This window comes from Mobula birostris, chromosome 7 (genome assembly GCF_030028105.1).
Source record: "Mobula birostris isolate sMobBir1 chromosome 7, sMobBir1.hap1, whole genome shotgun sequence".
Taxonomy (NCBI): domain Eukaryota; kingdom Metazoa; phylum Chordata; class Chondrichthyes; order Myliobatiformes; family Myliobatidae; genus Mobula; species Mobula birostris.
The window spans coordinates 104,548,141-104,555,339 of NC_092376.1; the positions used below are offsets into that span (position 1 = coordinate 104,548,141).

The 7,199-nt window shown below is 41.7% G+C and overlaps 1 protein-coding gene across 1 annotated transcript in view; it reads left to right on the top strand.

Moving 5' to 3' along the window:
* adam19b (ADAM metallopeptidase domain 19b) overlaps positions 1–6,316 on the top strand; it is a 207,509-nt gene extending 201,193 nt beyond the window's left edge. Inside the window, exon 23 of the mRNA XM_072263558.1 lies at positions 1,381–6,316. The gene's annotated coding sequence lies outside the window, so the exon portion shown is untranslated. The remainder of the gene's footprint in view (positions 1–1,380) is intronic.
* Positions 6,317–7,199: the final 883 nt, after the last annotated feature.

Genomic DNA, 7,199 nt, shown 5'->3' on the forward strand with positions numbered 1-7,199 from the left:
TGGCCACAGGTCATCCCCCTAGCATCGACGATGGCTGCCGACGTGGCTCGAGCATTCATCAGCACTTGGATTGCTCGGTTTGGCACCCCCATCTGATATTTCTTCTGACCAGAGTCCCCAATTAATATCAAAGCATCACAGCCCAGAACCTTAGCATTAGAAAACATCACATCACAGTGTATCATCTGCAGTCCAATGGCCTACGCAAGGGGTTTCACCGCTCTTTAAAAGCTGCTCTGAGGGCTTCCCTGATGGATGAGTGTTGGCATGATCATCTCCCAAGGGTCCTGCTGGGGCTCAGAACGGCTCCAAAAGACAACCTGCAGTTGTCCGTGACAGAGCTGGTATACAGGCAGCTGTTATGAGTGCCAGGTAATTTCATTTCTCACGGCAGCTTCTCAACAGCGTTCCACCCTCCTCAGTAAATTCAATTCCTTTCTACCTATTCTGACCTCCCATCATGGCATACAGCACCCTTGGGTTCCTGTTGATCAACATTCTACCTGGTTTGCTTTTGTCCACCATGATGCACACTGGCATCCCTTTAAACTGGCCCATTCCGCATTTTGAAATGAAGGAAAAAAAGACATTTTTCATAGATCAAAGTGATAAACCTGAAAGTATTTTGGTAGATCACCTTAAACCAAGAATTGGAGTATTCCGCTGCCCCTGCCATCCCAACGTGACTGTGAGCATATCAACGCACCCTTGGAACATAGGACCCAAGCCGCGCGACTTGTCTGAGCGCCAGCCAGGCTCACAATGCCGGTTTTCGTGAACTCTGGGGCGGCTTGTGTAGGGTCATGCAATTGTTGGAAATGTACATAATTCACAATCACCAACATTGAGTTGGGGTTTCACTTTAAGATGCTGGTCTGACGCCATGACTTTATTACGAAAAGGGTTTTGGGTGCGCTTGAAGTTTAGTTTTTTGATGTTCAGTAAGAGTTACTCTGGTTTTCTGAAACATAAAACACCTCTGCCATTTTATTTACAAAAAGATACAGTGGAGTAACAGTGTCAAGCATCTACAACAAAAATCCATAAGGTTATAATCAGAGGCTGAAGACTGCTTCAACCATAATGTGTAGAATTCTTTTTATTTTGTCCAGTGAGAGGTGAAATGGGAGCAGAGATTCCTCTGGTAAAGCCACATGCTGCTGCGCCACCTTAGAAGAGCAGATCAAGTAGAGTTGGGATAGCCTGAGATGTACAATTAAGGCCCATCTCCAAAATGGTTGGTTGAAATTTACCCCACCACATGAAATGGATTTGGAGTGCCAAGGAATTTCTGTATCACTTGTTCTATACTTGCTTTTTATATATCCATTAGAACTGGACAAGCTTTAGTTAACTGTCGTTTTTCCCCATATTTTGCAGAAGGGACTATCCATAGTCTGTATCAAGAAACAAAGTCTGGCTTTAGCGGAGACCTTCCTGGAACACCTCAAGAAGCACTTGCACTATCCAGATCTCTGCTGTCTTGGGAACTCATGGTATCAATACCAGCAGAACAGTGAATGTGACATCCAGTTCAAAGCAGCTGTAAATACAGGGGAGCCATTCTTGAAAACCTGCATCGTTCAAATTGCAACCCAAATCTACATATCTCAAGTCGTTTTTGGTTGAATTAATATTGTGAAAATATTCTCATAAGTTTGAAAAATCCCTTTTGTCATTCAGTCTTTCCCTTCCTGGGTTGAAGACATTGATCCCTCCAGCAGCAAGTGACAGCCAGACATTTTCTGATACCTTGTACTAGGTGTCTATTCTTCAGCATCGGCCCAGAAACATGAGGATAAGTAGTTGTTCAACATTGGAACTGCTTATTCAACAATCCAGCAGGGATCAGTGGGTAGCAATCGGGATCCGGAAGCCTTGGATGAATCCCCTACCCATTTACAACCAAGGCTACTTGCGGATAGAATTCTAAGCTGTTGCCTTTGGCCTTGATTCTGAAGTCTTTTGTATGAAATTAATGCCGTACAACAAGAGTGAATATTTCACTTGCCAATGATCCAAAACAAAATTTAAGTGAACATTCATAAATTGCTACTCTGGTGGATTGTAAAATGTTGAAAAAGAATAGGGAACAATGTCCGTCAACCACAGACCAGTCTGATTACCTTCAGTGGTGGGAAGTTTTCGGAGACAATAAATTGAGACAAGTGTAATTCACACTGATTGATATTATGGGCTACAAATTATCAGCATGTGGATTTCTTAAGCACATTCAGGCTGATGAATTTGAGTTAGTTGATGAATGATCAGGGTACAGTGATGAAGACAGTGTTGTTGGTGTATATGTGGCCATACAGAAGGGCAAGGCAAAATATGACATTTTGCATTTGGTGGAATGAAAATCCAATCATAGCAAGAGGGGAGTAGCATGGATCCAAAACTAAATGGTTGCAGAAAGTAATTGTTAACAATTGTGTTTCTCTTTACAAACTGAAGGACAGCATGTAGCAACAATCCCTAGGGCTCAGTATCTGAACTATTGCTTTTTTTTTTAAAATTTATGTTACTGAGCTGTATCTGGTTATACAGTATTGGTAACCTTGGGGGCTCAAGGCTGAACAAGCTTTTAAAGCACAATGTGGGATCCTTGATAATTGTAATCAATATATTCAGTGCTGAAGTAAGGCTGTTCATGCTGAATCTTTATAGTTACTAGTTAGGCAGTTCAAAGATTACATTTACTTCTGGGTTAAAATTTTTGGGTGGAGGTTGAGGCTTTAAAGAAGATGCCAAAGAGATCTATTAGAATAGATTTAAGATTAAGAGAGCAACACACACAAAATGCTGGAGGAACTCAGCAGGTCAGTCAGTATCTATGGAAAAAAGTACAGTTGACGTTTGGGCCGAAACCCTTCGGCAGGATTAAGAGATTAAATTTAGGCGGAGAGGCTTCACTTCTATGGAGAGAAGTTAAGTGTATTCTCTTCATGGTGGAGAGGGTTAGGGAAGATTCGGAAGCGTGCCCAAAATCATGAACAGTTTTTATAGTTCAATAAGTAGGACACCTTTTTTCCTGGTGACAATTGACAAAACAACACAGAAAGGATATATTTTGTGTTCATGATCTGGTATGCACTACTTGAAAAGTTGTAAGCATATTCAACAACATCTTTCAAAAAGGGAATTTTAAAAATACTTGAAAAGAAATTTGCAGCATAGGAAGAACCCTCAAGAAAAAAATGAGGGTAAGCAGGCACGATGAAATGAACAGCTATAGTACTCAAGTACAATATGTCATATAATTTGATCCAGGCCATTTGACAGTCACTGGAACTACGAACGAAAAGTAGGCTTATCTTCCAAAAAAAGTAACTGTGGTCAGATCAAAGACTGTTTCTAAAAGATCTGAAATAGGAACCCATAAACCTTGAAGTTGGTCTTTCCAGTTAGGTTTGATGGAGACAATTTATTTATTAACTATTACTATGGGTCTTGTGCTTTTGTGCTGACGATTGTTCTTTTTATTTATGTGTCAAGATTATCGTGGCTTGGGAAACCCAGTAATTGGAAAATGTAAGAAAGGGGAAACTTGCATGGTAATTGCAAGTCAGGATGATCAAATGTTTCCTCCAGACCCAATAAATTTACCCTTCAGCTACATCCCTTCCTCCCATAAAGAGTGTATTATTGTTGACCCTCCCAAGGTCCAGCCATCATTTGGCACCCCTCCTGACCTCCTCTTCTTCCACCTCTGTCCCTCAGTCACCATTTCCTGTGGTCCTTAATGGCCACCATAGTTAAATTCCATTACCATTACAGGAAACTCGCACCATCATCTGAACCTTACCAACCTAGCCATCAGACCTTCTGCTGCATAACCATCAGTGGACACTTCATTCCAGAGAGCTTTGGATCTTCTGTCACCATGTTATCTGCCATCCATCATACACCTTCCTCCATAATCTCTCCTGCCCTTCATCTTGCTCCACCTCTCTGTAGTCCTCACCCAAGGCTATGCTGTTTCAGTTCCCTTCTAGACCAGCATTGAATTAATCCAAGGATTTGCAACCAATAGAAAACACTTTAAGTGTGTTTTTGTGGTAGAAAGCATGTGATATTCTGAACACCCAGTCTTCCGAGTTTTCTGGCCTCAAGACATCCCCCCTTAGCAACACTGAATGCATCTCTGTGCTAAAAATTTTTGGAAAATGCAACCTTTTTAAATGGATTATTTCTCATCAGTTTTCCCTCCTCCTCATCTGTATCTGCAGTCTATTGTTGAGACCTTGTCACAGAAACAACACTGTAATGATGTGAGGAAGGAACTTGTGGCTTCAAGTCACGGTCAACACCAATCAGGTCTAACTATCTGGGCCAATACCACAGTGCTGCACTTAACAGACCTTTTCAGGTGAACTTCATTAAGGAGCAGGCTAGATCTTGGTTTTGTGAGCCATCCACTAAAATAGCTGAAGTACCCACGTTTAAAATTTTCACCCATGCTTCCAAAATGTTTGGATTCAAATTCCTAGAGCTTGTCCTAAAAGTGGCCACACAAGTTGATTGAATGATAAAGAAAGGATGGGGCATCCTTGCCTTTTTTGGTAGTGGCATCAACTTCAAGTCAGGAAGTTATGTTGTAAGAGTCTGGTTCAGCCACACCTGGGGTATTGCATTCATTTCTGGTCATCCCATTATAGGAAGGCTATGAGGCTTTGGAGAGACTGCGTAAGTGTGTGTATTACTTTGATCCAGTATCAGCAGATTTTCTCTTGGTTGCAGAGTGGTTTACCAGGATGCTGTATGGATTAGGGGTCATGTGCTACAAGGAAAAGTTGGACAAACTCTGGCTGTTTTCTCTGGAGTGGCTGAGGGGAGACCTGATAGAATTTTATAAAATTATGAAGGTATAGATGGACAGCTTACATTTTCCCCCCAGAGTCAAAATATCTATTAATGGAAGGCGTGCATTTCTACGTGGGAGGTGGTGGAAATTCAAAGACAATTTACTTTTTAAATGAGTGGCCACTGCTGGAATGGGCTGCCAGGATTAGTGGTGGAGGCACATATGTTCAGTGTTTCAAAGGCTCTTGTGTTGGCACATAAATATGCAGAGAACGAAGGGATATGGACCTTGTGCAGAGAGAAGGGATTAGTTTAAATGGGCACCATCAGCTTGATTAGTTCAGCACAGCATTGTGAGCCAATGGGTCTGTTCCTGAACTGTACTCTGTTCTAATTCTTCCAAAGCCTCTACCACCCCGCTCTAACCGCCATCCTGTAATCTTCTCTTACCCTTCGTCCCACATCTCTCCAGACCTCAATTTCTAGCCTCCTGTACCATCCCTGATTTTATGTTTTGTTTGTTCTTACTCTATCTTTGGCAACTGTTTTCAGCTGCCTAAGATGCAAACATTCCCTTTCTGGAACACTCCCCCTCTCAATGTCTCTCTCCTCTTTTAAACTACTCTTTAAAATGTGCGCCTTTGAACTTTCAGTATTTTTTCTTAGTATCAGTCTTTGTGTCTGATACTTTTGCTATCGACAGAGCTACATAAATGCCCACTATTGATGTTGAAGTCCAGCAGATTTACTTGATTCCAATCTGGTAACATTGCTGGATACATCACTGGGCGAGTTCCCTAAGGAACACAAAATCCCTGGCCTTTCTTAGCCAGATGCAGGGCAAATAAATGGTCTGAGTCAGTAATTGGAGTGAAAAAGGGGTAGTGATAGGCAGGGGCTCCTGATCCCTACCATCATACAGAGCTTCCCACTAGAAGGATATGGCTGTGCCTCGTCCCCATCATTAAACTTCCTTCACTCCAATTACAGACTCACACCATTTACTCTTCCTGCAACATGCGTAGTTCTGTGGGCCTTCTGCAAACATCTCTCACCACCGCCCTTTATGTTCACTTACAAGACCATAACCCAATAAGGGTCAAGTATAGAGCAGATTATGCACAGATCTGACCTTGAACCTTCCAAGATCTCAGGAGCACCTCTGAACTTGATTGCCTCACTCTACTACCTCATTGGAAAAGAGCTGTGGAGAGGGAGTGGGGTTGGCAGTGAAAAGTCATATTTTTCTCCCTGCTTGTTCCATTTGGAATTTTAATCTAATAATAAAAGCAAATGTTTACATAGAAGTGGGACTAGATTTCAGGGAGATAAGTTAAATCTCATTTTAACGGTTTATAGAGGATATGTGGCTTCTCTTTTTGTTTTACTTACATGTGCATTGTGTGTAACTGGTAAAATCCAAGACAGTACTTGAACACCGTAACCTGTGCCTTCACATTATTTATTAATTTAATAAATTTAATCCTGTGCACTCATGCTGCCTGGAGTGATTGGTTCTTATCATACAGTATATGCAACTGGTCCCACCACTGTCATTTGAAATTAGATTTCCCTGTATGGTTAATCTTGAAAATTAAAGTAAGAATAATAATGCACGATTCTATCCTAGAGCTCCTTGGGCTAAAGCTTAGTGGCAATATTGTCTCACTATTCCAGTGACCCCCAGGTTCAATCCTGACCTTGTGCATGCTGCCTGTGTGTAGTCTATGTGATGATACTGAGGCTACGTCCACACTACACCGGATAATTTTGAAAATGAAGCTTTTTCTCTTCGTTTTGACCCTCTGTCCACACTGAAACGACGTTTTCATCCCCTGAAAATGGAGCTTTTCTACAACACTCTCCAGAGTGTGTAAATTTGAAAACAACTCTTCGGTATTGCAGTGAGGATGGGGTAAATGGAGATATCTGAAAGCGCTGTCATGACAGCACCACAACAACAATGCTTTTTCTGCTTCTGCTTGGTACTGCGCAAGCACTGCCGGACGGCTGTTATAACGTGCAGTCAGTGTGAACGGCGTGAGGGTTAAATTGTAAAGTGAGCTTTTTTGACTAGATCCCCTAAATTGATTTCATTGAGTCTATCTTTAAAAATATTAATGTCAGAAATACTGCGCAGGTCTGGCGGCAGAAGATTCCACTCTCTTGTTGATATTGGGTAGAGGACGGCTTCATGCATGTGTTTTTTACTTTATTGTCTACGTTAATAGCTTGTTTGGAGTTAAACATCTCCACGTTCTCCACCGCTTTGCTGACTTTGTAGTTGTTTGTAACTCGCAGAAACAGCTCGACGTCATTGTCTGTCTAAATGAAGAAGCTAGGCCTGCTTTTTCCAGCGGAGGTTTTCTTTGTATTCCTCGAAGACATTGTTG